At 36.3% G+C, this 20,066-nt stretch overlaps 1 protein-coding gene across 1 annotated transcript in view; it reads left to right on the top strand.

Moving 5' to 3' along the window:
* The first annotated feature begins 324 nt into the window (after window positions 1–324).
* Window positions 325–20,066, top strand: part of GABRA3 (gamma-aminobutyric acid type A receptor subunit alpha3) — a 261,093-nt gene continuing 241,351 nt past the window's right edge. Inside the window, exon 1 of the mRNA XM_003804517.5 lies at window positions 325–539. The gene's annotated coding sequence lies outside the window, so the exon portion shown is untranslated. The remainder of the gene's footprint in view (window positions 540–20,066) is intronic.

The raw sequence follows: 20,066 nt of genomic DNA, 5'->3' as shown, positions 1-20,066 counted from the left end.
AGTAAGCATCACACATCAGCTACAGTAACCCATACTTCCTTTATCCTCCTATTCGCTCATACCCTTTTGCTCTCTTTCTCTTCCCTTTGCTTCCTCTGCTCCTCCCTTTCTCTCTGGGCTTCCCTCTATTTCTCTGTTGGATGCCTTAAGGAATAAAATACTACTTTAGTATTTTGTAAAACAACCACATCTAAAGCCTTGCAGTACTGTATTCAGAGCCCCAGCACAGCCGCGTGCTAAGCACCAGTGGTGAACCTAAAGCCAGCAAAGGGGGAGGGGAGAAGGGGAGGGGAGGAGGGGAGGGAGAAACTGACAGAGAGGGAGGGAGGCAGATAGAGAGAGAGAGAGAGAGAGAGAGCGAGAGAGCGTGAGCGCGCGCAAGCTAGCGAGCAAACCAGAGAGACAGACCGAGAGAGGGACCAGGAGAGAGACCCAGAGAGAGAAGAAGAAGCCAGAAGCCGAGCTCTGTCAGGGCTCAACCTCCAACTTGTTTCAGTTCATTCATCCTTCTCTCCTCTCCGCTCAGACTGTAGAGCTCGGTAAGAAACATTGATGTTCCTTCTTCCCCCTCCCCCAAGCTCAGGTCTCCTTTAGCGATAGCATCTCTCCCCCGTACTGAGAGTCTCCTTGGGTTGGCCGGGAGGCGAGGCATGCTCTGCAGCTGTGATGCTATCCTGGGTTCCCCATTGGGGCTGGTGGAAGCCCAGAGGCGGCATCTGAGCAGGGAGACACTGGGGTAAAACCCGATTTGAGGAAGGGGGGTTGCGATGTGGTATATGCGTGATTTGCTTCATTGTCAGTGAATTGTTTTGTTCCTCTTTGGAAGCAGGTCAGCACTGACCTTGCAAATTGCTTGGGGGGCCCCAGCAGCTGCTGCAGAAAGCCACGGAGTGGCCCCTAGCCAAAGCAGACAGCACTGTCATGACCCCCCAGACAGCTCTAGGCACCAGGGATGGAGTAATGGCTGGAGCTTTCTCCCTTCTTTAACTCTTTCTCCGCAGCTGCTTCTCACTGCTGGAAATAAGAAAGAAGGAGGGTACCTTGCAGCCTCTTTCCCCATCTCCCCATTACCTCCCCCACATGCAAGTGAGTAGAAAGTTGTAAATAACTGCTTCCTTTAAAGCAGATTGAGCCCTCCCCCCTTCCTTTGAGGGGCTCACTGTGGGGTTGGGCCTGACTTCCTCCACAAACTTGGGAGGTTTGCCTTGTTTCCCGGCGAGAAGCTCCATTGCCTGCCCACCCTCAATTCCAGATAATTGAGCTGACATCCTAGATCAGAGATTGAGATACCCCACCCCATCTCACTCATAGGCATCATGTTAAGTCCAGCTGTGTCCTTGGAAGGGAGGAAACACCTGATGGTTTGTCTGCAACTGGCCTCCCAGTTTGTTGCTCCTCTGACTGTGGCTGTGGCTGTGGCTGCGGGTGGCATGGGCAAGAGGACTGGGGGAAGGGTGGCTGTTGGATTTATGGAAAGCAGGGTGATGAGGTAGGATTACTAACGTGAGTAGTTTGGCTTATTGAGAGTCAGCAAGTTCTGGTTGTCTGGAGCTCTGCAAAGACTGATTGAGGCTCTTGTAGTATAGCCCTTCTGAACTGGTAGGGGAAGGGATCCAATTGTTTGATGGGAGCTTTCTAAGTGAGTGACGCTGCTGTGCCTGTGGTAGTAATTCTGACATCCCTAATACTAATTGCTAAAATTATCGAGTATGTAGTATATTTTGGATTCTGGGCTGAGTGTTTGGTGTGTATTACTTCATTAAATTATTGTAGCAGAATAGTGCATTGAATAACAGACACTATTATTATCTTTGGTTTACTCACAAAATTGAGGCACAGAGAGGTTAAGTAACTTATCCAAGATTACAGAGCAATTAAATGTCTCAGTTGGAAATTAAACTGGCAACCTGGTTCCAGAATCCGTGGTCTTAACCATGAAGCACTACTGCCTTCTTGGGGAGAATTTTGCACCTTTGTCTGTTAGGCAAGTGTAGATACAATAGGTACAGTGTGGCTTGGCAAGGTTTTTTGGAAAGTAGTGGCCTGGCTTTTGTGTAGAGTAACAGGAACTCAGCCTGGAGCCAGGCTTCACCTGGATTTCCGGAAGGGGCTGCCCAAAAGACTTTCATTGGTCAGCTTCCTTTCCTTGAAAATCGTACTTCACTTTTTATAGCCTCATCCACCCAACATGCTCCAAACTGCACCTTTTAAAAACAGACCTCATTCTTATTTCCTGAGCATTTGGAGTTATTCTGTGCCGAAAATTTTAGAATACTAAAACCTTGGAACTGGAAGGAGCCCAAAAGGTCATTCATTAAGCTTTATTTCTCTACTCAGTTCTTGAATTTATCCTAAGCATCCAATTTGTTGACTGATTTCCAGTTGAACTCCCTGCAGTGACAGAGAGTGCATTAGGTGGCTCTTTGTGTCATGGAGCAACTCTGATTGTCAGAAAGTATTCCCCATCATAAGCCAAAGTCTGTTTCCCAGTAACTTATATTCATTGGTTCTTTGGGACTATCTGGAACAAATTTGCTTTTTCTTAATAATAGTTCTTCAGTTAGTTGAAGACAGCAATCATGCCTCCCTCTTAACCCTTGGATCCAATAAGACCACAGAGTAAAGGATTATCATTTACTTCATGCTGGAAATTAGACTATTCTTAATATGGCCTAATAGCCCACTTGTTTTGTTAGCCACAAATTGACCCTACGGAGTTTTCTAGAGCAGCCCTGATAGTGTATATTCTCTTCCTTGGATGAGCTTGCTATCTGGTGTCAACTGGACTGATTGGGGCAAGGAAGGTGGCTTTCATATTCCTAAAGACCAGAAATTGGTTAGTACTAGTCCTTCTAAAGCCCCCAGAATGTCTATATGGCATCCGGACAATAGGCGTGTGGGAAGATTTGAGTGGCAGGAATTTTCATAAAGAAAATTATGAAATTTTCTAATTTCATGGAGAAAAGTACCACATTTGAAATAGTGGTAGTTCAAGGTTCATACAGTATGCAGAAGGTAGAAGAATAAATTGTTTTATCAGAAAACACCTCAGGAATAATTACATCACTGAGGGGATACAATACAGTGGGACTGGGTGGAAAGGGGTGAGTATGTGGTTGCTAGAATGGAACACTGACTTGGCTGTTAGCAAATTTGGGTTCCATTCCTAGCTCAGATGATTTGCCGATTATCTTGGACATATGACTTCCCCTCCATGTGCCTCAGTTTTTCCATCTGTAAGATGTTGAGATGGACTGTGTCTCTGAGGGTCTTTCAACTCTGAAATTCTCTATCTGAAGTAAATTATAAGATTTCAGAGTTATGAGAGGCTTCGGAAATCGTTAGGCCAGTGCTTCTCAAACTTTAATGTGTAAAAATATCTCCTGGGAATCTTGTTAAAATGCGAATTGTGATTCAGAGAGTCTATGGCAGGGGCCTCGGATTTTGCATTTTAGCAAGCTATTAGGTGATCCTGAAACTGCTGTTCCACTGACCACACTTCAAGTAGCAAAGCTCTAGTAGAGTACTGGTCAAACTCCCCTAGTGAAGGAAAATGTTTGTTGTCGTTTGTTTGTTTGTTTCCTAATCCATCACAGAAGACTGTTAATTTAGTAAAATAAATTAACCATGAATTACTAGAAAATGAAAGAAAATACATACAAAAGATAAGCCCGCATTTGTATTATTAGATTCTACAGACATAAAATGATTTTTTCAAATTGCTGTAACATTTTCTAAGTGCTTACTCTTGACTTCTGTACTTTGGTCCTTACTGCCTGGTAATAAAAGTTCACAGACAGGCACTGATTTGGCGGGCTACATTTTGAGTGCACTGGTCTAGGCTACCTGCCCATCTAATTTAAGAGGCCCAAATTAGACCCAGCTTTAATTTCTAAATCACCTGTCATGATCTTTTACCCTACAGTTAAATATCTCCTTTAATGAAGAATTTAACATTTACACAAAGTTGCATTGTTCATGTGTTGTGACAGATAAAATGTTTGTTTTTTCTTAAAACTCTTAATTTCCTTAGAGTTTCTACAAATTACGCGTTCAGTTATATATTCCAAGTGGGTGAAGGGCTGTATCAGTTCAGTTTATTATACCGTTAGCCATTAGCCTAGTATATGACATAAAGTAGGAGGCTTAACAGATGTTTTTTAAATAAATGAATGAACCATTTGACATTAGTTGTGGGGCCATACATTCAATAAAGGAAAGGTAATTTGGGCTTTCTTCTGCATTGGGGAAACAGGATTCATCCCATTTTAAAAATTTCTTACAGTGGATAGAAAGCCAACTTGACTACTTCAGAGGGTTACTTGGTATCTCAATTTTATTTTGAAGGGATTGCTGGAGTGGGCCATTATAAGGCTGTTGGTCTTTATTCTAGAAAGAGTGAGACTGATTAAAGGGCTTTGAGCAGAATAACTGACATGGCTTAAATGGAATCTATTCAATATAAGGTTACTAAGTGCCTATGATGAACCAAAGATAATGTGGGAGATACAGGATTATTTAAGAATAGCCTCTGCCCTCCAAGATGACACAGTCAAGTAGGAAAGAGAAGAAATAGACAAACAACTATAGTATTAGGAGATGAGATCTACACCCATAAGAGAGAAGCAAAGGGCTTTAAGGAGATCAAAGACACCTTCCTGGAAGTGGCATTTGAAATGAGCTTTGAAGATGAGACAAACTTTGAGTATGCAGAATTGGGGGATGGGAAAGGTATTCTATTCAGAGGCTAGTTGTGTTGGAGTAAAGTGTATGCAGAAATACTTACGTGAGATGTGTTTGGCAAGATAGATGGAGGGCTTGACTGTAAATCATACTGAATGCTAGATGGGAAAATTAGGACTTTATATGCAAAGGAGATGCAACTCCCTCATTTTGTGGATGAGCAAACCCATCTTGACAGGGTGAGTGACTTGATTTGCCTGAGGCCACACAGGTAGTAATATTGTTGTAGCCCAGTAAAAGGTACTGAGCACATTTGAAAATATGGGATTGGAACTCTGGAAAGAAGTCAATAGGAGAGAGTGATTTGAGAGTCATTGCCTCTCAATACTTGAAATAGAATAAAAGAGATTCAGGGGTGCTACTTTGAAGAATGCTTTTTTTTTTTTTAGGATATGGGGGAGAACGATGAACCTTATGTGAAGGCTACAAAGGAGAAAAAGTCAGGGATATGGAAGGAAAATTAGAAGAGTACAGTGTTATGAAGGTGCCAAGAGAGGAGAGGCACCTTCTAATTTACTTCTTGCATACATAACATTTACTAGGCATGGAGAATATAATGGTGAGCAAAACAGACAAAGTTGTTGCCATCCTGGGCTCATGGTTTAGATGGTGAGATAGACATTATTCGACAGACCACTGAACTATGTAGTCATAAATTGTGATTCATATGTAGAGGAAAATGTACCGCTTTAAAGAGAAAGGTGTGGTCAGCATTATTAAACTTCACAGCAGAGTTGAGTAGTGATAGATGATATCTGGTTTATAACAGTCCTTCCCACTGTGATGGTCACAGTGCCTACCAACACTTCAGTTGGATGGTGCATACGCATTTTGCAAATGTTTGGCAGATGACTGTGCTGCAATAGTAAGGGAAGGGAAGGGTCCCTCCAGGCTCATGTCCACAGGAGCAGTGACTTACTTAAAAACTAGGTTATATGTCATGTAGCTTAACTGAAATTCACAAAGACCCAGTGCCTTTCCCAGGTCCTCCAACTCTCTCTATTCAGCAATTTATAGGAAGAGGCACTTGATAAAAAATATGAAGAATTTGATATTAAAAATCCCTCTTAAAATGGGATTTCTGATAGCCTAGTCCTGACTTGGATACTCGGTTTGTTGTGACATATCACTTGTCTTGTTGGAGCCTGTTTCCATAACTGTAAAATAAGGTGGGGGGAGGTTTGGAAAAGGGTTTTGAATAGGGTGACTGACATGAATCCATTAAGATATTTAGAAAGAGCCTCCAAGCTGTAAGGTTCTATAGTTCATGTTCTGCTCTATATTGTGTTATCATGGTTCTGTGCAGGTAGCTCAGGTTTGGTCACTTCTATAAGCAACACTAATAACTTTATACAGAATTCTGAAGGTTGATAATTTTGGTGGGAGTATTCACAGACTTTGGAAGGGGTCATTGAAATGCACCTTCCTTTTTTTATTCCTGAGGTGACTGAAATTGTAACTGTCCTGAGAGTTAAGGAAAGAACTGACTGTATTGTAAAATATATAGTAAAGTTGGATATTAGGTGGTATTTCTATTACTGCTGGTTTGAAATAAACTAAAGTCACTGAGAATAAGATGGGGCATAATACTGTTAAATACACGCAAGGTGATTATCTCATTCTGAAATGTAATGGTCCAGGTAGTCTCTTCCTGGGGGGAAGATGTATGTGAAGGGAAATACTAGTTGGTAATATAAAAGCATTTTTATACTTAAAAGCATGATTTTAAACATACTGATGTCTGCACAAAATATGTCTCCTGAATATACACAGAAGGGGGAATAAAAATCTCCAGGATGTATATTTTGAAGGGTACTTTTCTCTTTAAAAACTGATTTCTTAAAAAACACAGGTATTATATATATTTTTTAAGGGAAGGGGGGGAGGTGGATGGAGATGGAATTATGTAAGTGACCATAGCATAAAATAACTTTTCAAAATAGTACAAGAGGAGTTCAGAAATGGCAGGGCCCTTAGCAATCATGTGATGGCAGTCTTATCACCCAGTACATATGGTCATCTGTTTTCAGTGTGAATGGTTTCAGGAAAGGTTGCTTAACACCACCAGATAACAGACAGCTTGGTTGTTAGCAAGTTATTCTTCATACTGACCTGCAATCTATCTTCTGAATTCAACCTATTGGTCTTGCACCTTGGAGCAATAGCAATACTGTGTAATTGCTGTTCCCCTTCCTTGTAGCGGCCATTCAAATGTTTAACCATGGTTGTTCTTCTCATCTTTTCTTCAGTCTATATATTGCTAGTTCTTGAGCTTATGTGATATATATTTTGAGAAACTTATACAGTAGACACTTCTGTCTTCAGTATCCCTCTTAATATATGATGTCCAAAACGGGACCCAGTACTTTAAGCATGGATGGCTAGCACTTCCATTTAAAAAATTGAGTATATTTTCTAATATACCTTAAGATTGTAATATCTACCATTACATTGTTTTTTCCTGATTATAAAAGTAAAACAACCGCATTACAGAAAATTTTGAAAATGAAGAGACATTTAAAAAAAAAATCACCTCTAAATCCCTAGTCCAGAGATACCTTGCTGTATTTCCTTTCAGATGTGTTTCTGTGTTTATATAATTGGGATCACATCTTAAATGTACTATTTTTGATCTGGCTTTTTCATTGGTATTATATTGTGAGCATTTCCCCACATCGTTCAGCAGCCTTCAAACAATTTTTAATGGCTGCATACTTTTCAGTTTTCAATTTCTACCATAATTGTATGACAGATCACATATTGATCATTTAAATTATTTTTGCTTCTTTGAACCTCACCTTTTTTAGGTCTTTATTCAAATGTCACATTTGAATTCTAAATGATCTCACATAAAAATGCAAACCCATCTTTTCCAACACTCACTCTTCCCCTTTCTTGCTTTACTTTTTTAAACCTTTGGTTTGTGTCATCACCTGATAGACTAGATACATTACATCTATTGTTTGGATTCCTGTTTTAGGGTGTAAGTCCCTCAAGCCCGGGGATTTTTTTCTCCATTTTGTTCACTCTTATATCCGCTAGAACCTACAATAAGGTCTGACATATTGTAGATACTTACTAAATATTTGTTGAATGAATTATTAAGATGAGTTTTTATGAAAGACATTACTGGGCCTGAAGATACTAACGTTTTAAAGGCTCTTGATATCTATGTGAAGGTGTTCCACTCTACTGCATAAGATTGTTGATTACTGCTCATACACCTATGACAGTGCTGGCCATTGTCATTCTTTTAAAATTTTTACCGATCTGATAGGGGCAAAATGGTACCTTACTGTTTTAATATGTGTTTCTTTTATTATAATGAGATTGAATACTTTTTTATATTTCTTGATTAATTTTGTTTCCTTTCTATAAACATCTATTTATGATCTTTGTACATGTTCCATTAAGAACTTACATTTTTTTAAATTTGTATGGGCAATGTATGTTTAGTTGACCCATTAGACGTCTTTCTGTCAAATGTAGGGAAAATATTCTCCCACTTACATTTTAAATGTTTACATTTAAAAGTTTACATTTTAAATTGACTTTTATGCATAGTAATCTTAATTTTATGTAATTATATTTATCTTTTCATTTGTAATTTCTTCTGATGAATTCGTGTTTAAGAATTTCTTCCTCATTCAAAATTGGATAAGTGCTTAAATGAATTTTGTTTTAGTTTTTATTGCTTATGTTTAATCCCTCTGGAATTTATTTTGCTGTGTAGTGTGAGGTAATTTTCTAAATTGTTTTCCCTGCCAATTGTTTCATAGCACCAAACACTGAATAATTCATTCATTCCCACTGTTCTGTAATATATACAAATTGTAATATATAATAGATTCTGTTTGGAATTTATCTATTCTTCATTTCTTTTAGTCTGTCTCTTCTTGTCCTAGTTACAAAGTTTAAATATTATTGTAGCTTTAAAATAATTTTTATTACCTCAGCTCTTCTACTTACTAGCTGTGTAGTCTCTCTAAGCCTAAATTTATCTGTATAGAATGGGTAGCAGTAACATTTATTTTATGCTCTTAATTTTGTGAAGGGGATCTTTCTACCATTATTTCTGCTAATTGATTATGCAGAAAATTAGTATTTATGATTTTAACTTCTATTTTTTTCACTTTGCTGAAATTTATTATTATAAATGTATAGTTTACAAGTTATTTTCTTGTTTTTTTTCCCTTTTTTTATTTTGGAAATTTAAGGGAAACTCAGAGAATCTTTCAAAACAATGAACAAGTAACCACATATATGCTACTCAGAGTGAACAACTGTTAGCATTTTGTCGTTTTGGCTTTTGATATGTTTTAACAAAATAAATAAAACATTATATATAAACTTTAACTTTCTTTGTGTCTAGCCCCCGTTTCATTCCTTTCCACATCCTTCCAAACGTGACACTCAGGGCCACTCACATTTGCTGAATTTTCTATTCAGTTGCTTCTTCTTACTGATTCATAAGACTTATTTATATATTCTGGATACTAATTATTTGTGATATATATAGCATATATCTGCTTCTATAATGTTACTTCGCTTTCTATTTTGTTTATGGGGTCCTTTATCATTACAGAAGTTTTACATTTTCATGTCAGGTTTATCAATCTTTTCCTCCATGAATTGTGCTTTTTGTATCATGCTTTAAGAGATATTCCTGATGCTATGATCATAAAAAATGTTCTCCAAAATTTTGTTGAAGAGTTCAAGAAATTTTCTTTACACTTAGTTCTTTAATCCATCTGGATTTTATTCTTGTATGTGATGTAAAATATTAAGCAGTTTTTTTTCCATGTAAAATACTATTTGTTTTAAATATCATTTATACACGACTAGTTTAGACCCCAAACTCCACCACATTGCCTAATTTTTATACGTGTTTGAGTCTATTTCTAGGCTCTCTATTGTGTTTCATTAATCTATTTGTCTACACTTGTGTTGTTTTACTTACAAATGCTTTATAACGAATTTGATATTTGTAAAGTCAAGTTACTGTTCACTGCCTTCATCCACACTCACACCACTTTTCTTGTTTTTTCTGGATTATCTTATTTTTGGTCCTTTCCTCACTTACCTTAATTTTAAAACAAAATTATCAAATTACAAGAAAATAATGTTTGTTTTTCTTGAAATTATATTGAATCTGTAGAATGATTTGAAGAAGAATTGACATCCTTTTGACAGAGATTTCCTATTCATGAATATGTTATATCTTGGCATTATTCAGGACTTTTTGCAACCTTTGATGAAGGTTGGTAAATTTATTGATAATACTCTTACATATTAGATTTAGTCCCAGGTAACTTTATTTGTTAGTCAGATTTATTAATGTATAATTAGCATAAAATAAAACTTACCCTTTGTAAGTGTACAGTTTAAGTTCTGACACATGTATATGATTGTGTAACCACTACCACCGGTGCCACCACAATAAGGATAGAGAAAATTTCCCTTACTATAACAGGTTCTTTTGGGCCCCTTTGCAGCCAGTTCTTTTCTTCTACCTACAATTCCAGGAAACCATCTATCTGTTTTCTTTTTCTTTTCTTTTTTTTTTATTATACTATAAGTCTGAGGTACATGTGCAGAACGTGCAGTTTTGTTACATAGATATACATGTGCCATGGTGGTTTGCTGCACCCATCAACCTGTCACATACATTAGGTATTTCTCCTAATGCTCTCCCTCCCCTAGCCTCCCATCCCCTGACAGGCCCCAGTGTGTGATGTTCCCCTCCATGTGTCCATGTGTTCTCATTGTTCAGCTCCCACTAATGAGTGAGAACATGCAGTGTTTGGTTTTCTGTTCTTGTGTTAGTTTGCTGAGAATGATGGTTTCCAGCTTCATCCATGTTCCTGCAAAGGACATGAACTCATCCTTTTTTATGGCTGCATAGTATTCTGTGGTGAATATATGCCACATTTTCTTCATCCAGTCTATCATGGACGGACATTTGGGTTGGTTCCAAGTCTTTGTGAACAGTGCCACAATAAACATAGATGTACACATGTCTTTATAGTAGCATGATTTATAATCCTTTGGATATATACCCAGTAATGGGATCGCTGGGTCAAATGGTATTTCTAGTTCTAGATCATTGAGGAATTGCCACACTGTCTTCCACAATGGTTGAAGTAATTTACACTCCCACCAACAGTGTAAAGCGTTCCTATTTCTCCACATCCTCTCCAGCATCTGTTGTTTCTTGACTTTTTAATGATTGCCATTCTAACTGGCGTGAGATGGTATCTCATTGTGGTTTTGATTTGCATTTCTCTAATGAGCAGCGATGATGAGCTTTCTTTCATATGTTTGTTGGCTGCATAAATGTGTTCTTTTGAGAAGTGCCTGTTCATATCCTTTGCCCACTTTTTGATGGGGTTGTTTTTTTCTTGTAGATTTGTTTAAGTTCTTTGTAGATTCTGGATATTAGCCCTTTGTCAGTTGGATAGATTGCAAAAATTTTCTCCCATTCTGTAGGTTGCCTGTTCACTCTGATGATAGTCTCTTTTGCTGTGCAGAAGCTCTTTAGTTTAATTAGATCCCCTTTGTCAATTTTGGCTTTTGTTGCCATTGCTTTTGGTGTTTTAGACATGAAGTCTTTGCCCATGCCTATGTTCTGAATGGTATTGCCTAGGTTTTCTTCTAGGAATTTTATGGTTTTAGGTCTTAGGTTTACTGTCCTCAAAGTGTTGTTTCTTTTATGCTATCACATCAATGGAAACATTTGGTATGTAGTCTTTTGTGTCTGGCTTCTTCTAATTAGCACTTACTTTTAGGATTCATCCATGTTTTTGCATATTTTCATTATTGTTTATTCTTTATTATTGCTGAGTAATTTATTCATTCAACAGTTTAGGGACATTTGTTTTTTTCCCACTATTTAGCCATGTCTCAATGCTGTTATAAATGTTCTTGTACAGGTTTTTGCTTCACATATATTTTTATTTATGCTAGGTAAATACCTAGAAGGGGACTCCTGGGGTTATATGCAAAGTAAATGTCTAACTTTATAAGAAATTGTCAAGCTGTTCTCCAAAGTGGCTATATAATTTTGCATTCCCACCGGCAGTGTGTAAGAGTCTCAGCTGCTCATTATCCCCACCACCACTTGGTATTTTCATCTTTAAAAAACTAGACCAGGCGCGGTGGCTCATGCCTGTAATCCCAGTGCTTTGGAGGCCGTGGCAGGTGAATCACTTGAGGTCAGGAGTTCGAGACCAGCCTGGCCAACATGGTGAAACCCCATCTCTACTAAAAATACAAAAATTAGCCTGGTGTGGTGGCAGGTGTCTGTAATCTCAGCTACTTGGGAGACTGAGGCAGGAGAATCAAATCACTTGAAACTGGGAGGTGGAGTTTGCAGTGAGCTGAGATCGTGCCGCTGCACTCCAGCCTGGGTGACAGAGTGAGACTTCATCTCAAAAAAAAAATAATAATAATAATAAACTTTATTTTAGAACAGTTTCGGATTTACAAAAAAATTCAACAGAGTTACCCCATCCCCCACCCCAGTTTCCCTTATTATTAACGTCTTTAATGTGGTGCGTTTGTTACAACTGATAAACTGATATTGATATATTATTATTAACTCACGTCTATAGCTTGCATTTGTGCACACTCTTTGTGTTCTACAGTTCTATGAATTTTGACAATGTATAACATATATCCACCATTATTGTATAATATAGAATAGTTTCTCTGCCCTAAAAAATCTCCTGTTATATACCTGTTCATCCCTCCCTCCAGCCTGAACCTCTAGCAACCACTGATCTTTTCACTCTCTTTAATGTTTTGCCTTTTCCAAAATGTCATATAGTTGAAATTTTACAGTATGTAGCTTTTAAGGCTGGCTTCTTTCACTTGGCAATATGTATTTAAGATTTTTCCATGTATTATCATGGCTTGATAACTCATTTCTTTTTATTGCTGAATAATATTCAATTGTGTGGATAGACACATAGGCTGTACCACAGTTTGTTTATCCATTCACCTACTGAAGGACATCTTGGTTACTTCCAAGTTTTGGCAATTATGAATAAAGCTGCTATAAGTGTTTGTAAGCAGGTTTTTGTGTGGATATAAGTTTTCAACTCATTTGGGTAAATACCAAGGAGTGCAATTGCTGGATCATATGGTAAAACTATGTTTAGCTTTGTAAGAAACTGCCTGACTGTCTTCCAAAGTGGCTATATCATTTTGCACTGCCATCAGCAATAAATGAGCATTCCTGTTGCTCCACATGTTTACTAGCATTTGGTGTTGTCTACATTTTGGATTTTGGACATTCTAATAGGTGTGTAGTGATACTTCATTGTTGCTGTAGTCTTCAATTCCCTAGCGACATACGAGTTGAGCATCTTTTTGCATGCTTATTTGCAATCTTATCTGTTTTGCTGAGCTGTCTCTTCAGTTCTTTTGCTCATTTTTAACTGGGCTGTTTTCTTATTGTTCAGTGTAAGAGTCCTTTATATATTTTCAATATAAGTTCTGTACTAGATATATGTTTTGCAAATATTTTCTCCTAGTCTATGGCATGTATTTTCATACTCTTAACAGTGCGTTTCACAGAGCAAAGATCTTAAATTTTAATGAAGGTCAATTTATCAGTTTTTACTTTCATGGATCATTCTTTCTTTTCCCCTATTTTGTCTTCTAGGACTTTTTTGGTTTTGTATTTTACTGGCTATGACCCATCTTGAGCTAATTTTTGTTAAGAATGTAAGGTCTTTGTCAAGATTCATCTTTTTTCTGCAAGTGGATGACCAGTTATTCCAGCACCATTTGTTGAAAAGACTATCATTTATCCCTTATATTATCTTTGCTTCTTTGTCAAGGATCAGTTGACTATATTCATGTGGGTCTATCTATTTCTGGGGTCTCTATTCTGTTCCACTGACGTATTCATCTATTCTTTTACCAGCACTACACTGCCTTGTTTCCTGTCAGGTAGTGTCAGTCCTCTAACTTTATTCCTATTCTTTAGTATTGTGTTTACTATTCTGGGTCTTTTGTCTTCCTATATAAACTTCAGAATCTGTTTATTGATATCTAGAAAATAAATTGTTGGGATTTTGGTTGGGACTGCATTGAATGTATATATCAGTTGAGAAGAACTGACCTTACCAATAATGAATCTTCCTATCCAACAATACTGAGTCTTCCTATTCATGACCATGGAATATTTCTCCATGTATTTAGATCTTCTTTGATTTCTCTTATCAGAGTTTTATAGTCTCCTTAAAGATATCATATACATATTTTGTTAGATTTATACCTAAGCATTTCAGATTTTGGTGGTAACATAAATAGTGCATTTTACATTTCAAATTCCAGTTGTTCATTGCTGGTATATAGGAATGCTATTGACTTTTGAAGATTAATCTTGTATCCTGCCTTGTCAGTCTTTCCCGTGAGTGCGTAGTGGTAGCTCATTGTGGTTTAATTTGCATTTTCCTATGACTAATGATACTGAACATTTTCTCATGTGCTTATTAGCCATCTGTGTATCTCATTTGGAGAAATGTCCATTCAAATCGTTTGCCCATTTTAAAATTGGGATATTTGTGTTCTTATTATTGGGTCATTCTATAATACAATATATAATATTAAATATAATACAAATTCTTTAGAAGATATGTGTTTTGGAAATATTTTCTGCCCTTCTGTGGCTTGTCTTTTCATTTTCTTAATGGGTTTTCTATTATGACTTGTACCTTTTGTATTCTGAGAAGTCTTTGCATTAAGTTCAAAATAATTCTCTCTTGTTTTGTTCTAGAGTTTTGTAGTTTCTGTTCTTTGATTTATGTCTTTGGTGCATGTTTAGATGACTTTTGCCTTTGGAGCAAGGTAATGTTCCAGGCATATATAATATATTTTTCCGTATGTATGTCCAGTTTTTCCAGCCCCATTTGTTGACAAGAGTATGTTTTGCCCATTGAATTACCTTGGCACCCTTGTCCAAAATCAACTGACTGTGTATGGATGGATCTACTTCTGGACTCTATTCTGTTTATTTGATCTGTTTGTGTAACCTTGAAACTAACATGCTGCATCAATTATTATAATTCAGTGGTTCCCAACTGGGGCAATATTCCCCCCAGGGACATTTGGCAATGTCTGGAGACATTTTTGGTTACCACAAATGGAGGGACATGCTCCTGGCATATTGTGGGTAGAGGCCAGGCAGCTACCCAAACAATAAAGTATTGCTCTGCCCCAAAATGTTAATATTGTTGAGGTTGAGAAACTGCAATAGCATTTTCGTAAATCTTGAAGTAAAGCATTGTGGATCCTTTAACTTTGTTCTTCATTTAAAAATTATTTTTGAAAAACAATTAAAAACTGTCTTTGGCTATCCTAGGTCCTTTGTATTTCCAGATAAATTGATCAGCCAGCTTTTCCCTTTCTCCTCCAAAAATGCTACTGAAAGATTTATTGGGATTGAGTTAAATCTTTAGGTCAATTTGGGAAGAAATGACATCTTAACTACCTTGAGTCTCCTGATACATTAAGATGGTATAATGTTTTATTGTTTATTTCTTCTTTAAATTATCTTAACAATGTTTTGTATATTTCAGTGCATAGATCTTGCATATATTTTGTGAAATTTATCTTAAGTAATACGTGCTTTTTGATGCTATTATAAATGGTAATTTATAAATTTTAACTTCTGATATTTATTATTAGTGCATAGCAATACAATTAATTTTTGTCTATTGATATTGTATCTTATGAACTTATAAAACTTAATTACTAGTTCTAGTAGTTGTTTTGTTTGTTTTTAGATTCTTGGTATTTTCTGTATTTTATTATTATTCTTTTACTTTAAGTTCTGGGGCACATGTGCAGAATGTGCAGGTTTGTTACATAGGTATACATGTGCCATGAAGTTTGCTGCATCCATCAACCTGTCATCTGCATTAGGTATTTCTCCTAATGCTATCCCTCCCCTAGCCCCCCACCCCCTGACAGGCCCCAGTGTGTGATGTTCCCCTCCCTATGTCCATGTGTTCTCATTGTTCAACTCCCCCTTATGAGTGAGAACATGTGATGTTTGGTTTTCTGTTCTTGTGTTAGTTTGCTGAGAATGATGGTTTCCAGCTTCATCCATGTCCCTGCAAAGGACATGAACTCATCCTTTGTTATGGCCGCATAGCATTCCCTGGTGTATATGTGCCACATTTTCTTCATCCAGTCTATCACTGCTGGGCATTTGGGTTGGTACCAAGTCTTTGCTATTGTGAACAGTGCCGCAATAAACATACGTGTGCATGCACCTTTATAGTAGAGTGATTTATAATCCTTTGGGTATATACCCAGTAATGGGATTGCTGGGTCAAATGGTATTTCTAGTTCTAGATCCTTGAGGAATTGCCACTCTGTCTTCCACAGTGGCTGAACTAATTTCTACGCAGATGAGTATGCTGTCTGGTAGTAAACACAGTTTTAATTCCTATTTTCCAAATCATATCTTTTTTTCTTGCTGTATTTATATTATTTTATTTTATTTTTACTGTATTTTAACTGGATAGGACCTCTAGTAGAATGTTGAATGGAAGTGTACAGCAGATCTCCTTGCCTTGATCTTCATTTTATTGCAGGAAATATTCAGTCTTTCACCATTAACTGTGGTGCCATCTTTGGATTTTTATGACATACCATTTATAAGTTTGAGGGAGTTCCCTTCTATCCATAGTTTGGTGAGGGATTTTTATCATGAATGTATGCTGATGATCTTGAATTTTTTAAAATGCTTTTTATGTATCTATTGAAATGATCTTTCTAAGTCTATTGCTATGGTGAATTACAGTGATTGACTTTTAAGTGTTGAACCATTCTACCATTTCCCATAGAACCATTCTATTTGGTCATGATGTATTATTCTTGTTATATATATCTCGGCTTATTTTTATTTACAGTTTTTTTTGTGTCTGCATTCATTAGATATATTGGTCTTTAATTTTCTTTTCTTATAATGCATTTATTTGGTTTTGGAAAAGAGTCACTCTAGTCTCATAAAATGAGGTGGGAAGTGTTTTTTCCGTCTTTTATGAAACAGCTTGTGTAGAATTAGTATTCTTTCTCCCTTAAGTACTTGGTGTATTAGTCAGAGGGGGAGTTTATTAAGTATTAACTTACATGATTACAAGGTCCCACAATAGGCAGTCTGCAAGCTTGAGGAACAAGGAGAGTCAGTCCGAGTCTCAAAACTGGAGAACTTGGAGTCCTGTGTTTGAGGGCAGGAAGCATCCAGCATGGGAGAAAGATGTAGGCTGGGAGGCTAGGCTAGTCTCGCTTCTTAATGTTTTTCTGCCTGCTTTATATTCGATGGCAGCTGATTAGATGGTGCCCACTAGATTAAAGGTGGGTCTGCCTTCCCCAGCCCACTGACTCAAATGTTAATCTCCTTTGGCAACACCCTCACAGATACACCCAGGATCAATACTTTGCATCCTTCAATACAATCAAGTTGACACTCAGTATTGACCATCACACTTGGTGTAATTCACCAGTTGAGCCAAGGTTTTTAACTGTGAATTTATACATTTAATATATTTAATAGATAAAAAGCTATAGATTATCTATTTCTTCTCAAGTGAGAGCTGATATTATGTCTTGCAAATATTCTGCCTGTTTCATCTACATTATTAAATTCATTTCCATAAATTTGTTATATTTTCTTATTATCCTTTTAATTTTTGTAAGATCTGTAGTGACCCACTTGTCTTCATTTCTAATAAATGTTAATTTTTGTTTTCTTTTTTTTTCTCATTATCTGTGTAAAAGTTTACTACTTTTATTGATCTTTTCAAAGAACCAGCTCTTAGTTTCATTGATTTTTTTTTTTTTTTTGGTCTTCCTTCATTCTATTTCATTGAATTCTGCTCTTATTTTTATTATTTCCTTCCTTTTGTTTGCTTTGAGTTTAATTTGCTCTTCATTTTCATGTGTCTTAAAGTGGAATTTTAAACCATTGAGTTTTTCTTATCTAATATAAGATTTAATGCTGTAACTACCCCTATCTGCACTTTTTAAGCTACATTACATAGTTTTTGATAATCATATTTTTGTTTTGTGGCTGTTTGTTTCTATTATATTTTCTAATTGATATCTGTAAGTTGGTCTTGCATCTAGTATTCTTGAAAATTCTTATTCATTCTTATAATTTGTTGATTCTTTTGAATTTTTTTCATTTCTCCTACAAATGAAAACAATTTTGCCTTCCTTTTAAGATCCTTATGTTAAGGGATTATTTCTTTTCTTGTTATTTTGGCTAAGATACACAATAAAACATTGGTTACTGATAGGCATGGGGCAGTCTTTGTCTTGTTTCTGACTTGAGTGAGATTGTTTCTAATGTGTCTCCATTGTGTATGGCATTTCCTCTAGGTTTTTTGGTAGATATTATTCATCAAATAAAATAAGTTTCATTGTATTTCTAATTTGCTAAGATTTCTACCATGAATGAGAGGAAAATTTCATTGCATGATTTTTTTCTTCATCTATTGAGATGCTCCTATCCTTCTTTTTTTAATAATATGTTAATCTATTTTTAAAAATTACTAGTGGTAATTCAACTCCTTTTCTCTCCTTCATCTTTTTTGGAACCGTGAATTGCACTGATAGGTTATTCAATATTAAGCTCTCCTTTCATTTCAGAGAAAAATCTGCTTGATTACAGATCATATGTGGCTAGATTTATTTGTTTTCCCTTTAAAAAACTGTATCTAGGTTCTTAGGTTGATATTACCAATACTGTTCGATTTTGATAAGAATATTGCATTAAGCTAAAAGGTAGTTTTTATAGCTTTCATCTTTTTCCAGTTTCTGAAACTGTTTGCAGAAGATAAGAATTAATTATTTTTTAATAGTTTAATAAAACTGATTTTAGATCCTGGTGTGATCCCATTGTTTTTTTATTGTATGCAGAGTGTTAGGAGGGAGATTTGATGTTTAGCCTCCTGGTTCAATTTCTGTTCTAATCCATTTAGTTTTGTTTTTTGTTTGCTATTTGCTATTTGTTTTCCTAGGGAATTGTCAATTTCTTCAGTTTTTGAACGTAATGGCTAAAGTTGTTCATAATATTCTTTTATGATTTTGAACAAGTTTTGTTTTTTGTTGAAAGCATATGATTTTTTTTTAAAGTTTGCTTTTTGTTAAAAGTATATGAGGTCTTAATTTAAAATCAAATATTTCTCCAAGATTTGTTAAAAACAATAGCAGATCCCTGCCCAGCTTCCTAGAAGCAACTGTGTTCCACCATTTCAGATTATTCTTTTGGTATTTATACCGTATTTCTAAATAACATGCATATACTGATCCATCTTAATTTTAAATGTTTATGCAAATTTATTAATTTCCTACTCTGGAAGATAAGTGTTCAGATTCTTTGAAATCTGCCCTACTTGTACAACATATATAAGTTTCTTCTCCCATCCCCATACTCTTTTAATTTCAGTATAACTTCGATTTAATTTTTTGTTTATGTTATTATGACCATATCAGTGCCACTTACAGCTGAGCCAGATAACATGTTGTATTAGTTTCCCATTGCTGCTGTAACAAATTACCACAAACTTAGTGACTGAAAACAACACAGTTTTAGTTTTTAAATAGTTTTGCAGGTTTTCCAGGGCTAAAATCAAGACATTGGCAGGGCTGTGTTCCTTTTTGGAAGCTCTGAGGAGAACTTGTTTTCTTGACTTTTCCGGCTTCTAGAGACTTCCTGCATTCCTTTGCTCCTGGTCCCTTCCCCCATCTTCAAAGTCAGCAATGACCAGGCAAGTCGTTTTCACATCCTATCACTCTGACACTGACTTTTCTGCCTCCCACTTCTGACTCTTCTCCCTCCCACTTCCACTTTTAAGGACCCTTGTGATTACATTGTGTTTACTCAGATAATCCAAATAATCGATTATAAGGTTAACTGATTAGCATCCTTCATTCCATCTGCTATTTAATCACTTTTTGTCCAGTAGCATAACATGCTTACAGGTTCTGGGGATTAGGACATTCACATCTTTGGAAGGCCATTATTCTGCCTACCATATATAATAGCATTACTTTTCATTTTCTGTGCAAAGTTTAGTTTTCATTGGAATAATTGTCTTTTTAAAATGTGCTTATCATTTATGTACTACTTATCACTACTTCAAGCTCAAACTCTCTTCCAGTGTTGACATGTTTTCTCAGTAAATGCAGACATAAAAGATATTTTATTAGTTTTATCTTCTTATTGAAATTGTTTCTTTACTCTTTTCCCCTATTAAAATTTGGACTGGCTTCTCTCTCTGCTTTGTTCATAGATATCA

The sequence above is a fragment of the Pan paniscus genome, chromosome X (assembly GCF_029289425.2).
Source record: "Pan paniscus chromosome X, NHGRI_mPanPan1-v2.0_pri, whole genome shotgun sequence".
Lineage (NCBI taxonomy): Eukaryota > Metazoa > Chordata > Mammalia > Primates > Hominidae > Pan > Pan paniscus.
Note: the sequence above shows the minus strand (reverse complement) of the source record. Positions and strands in the feature narration are given on the sequence as shown.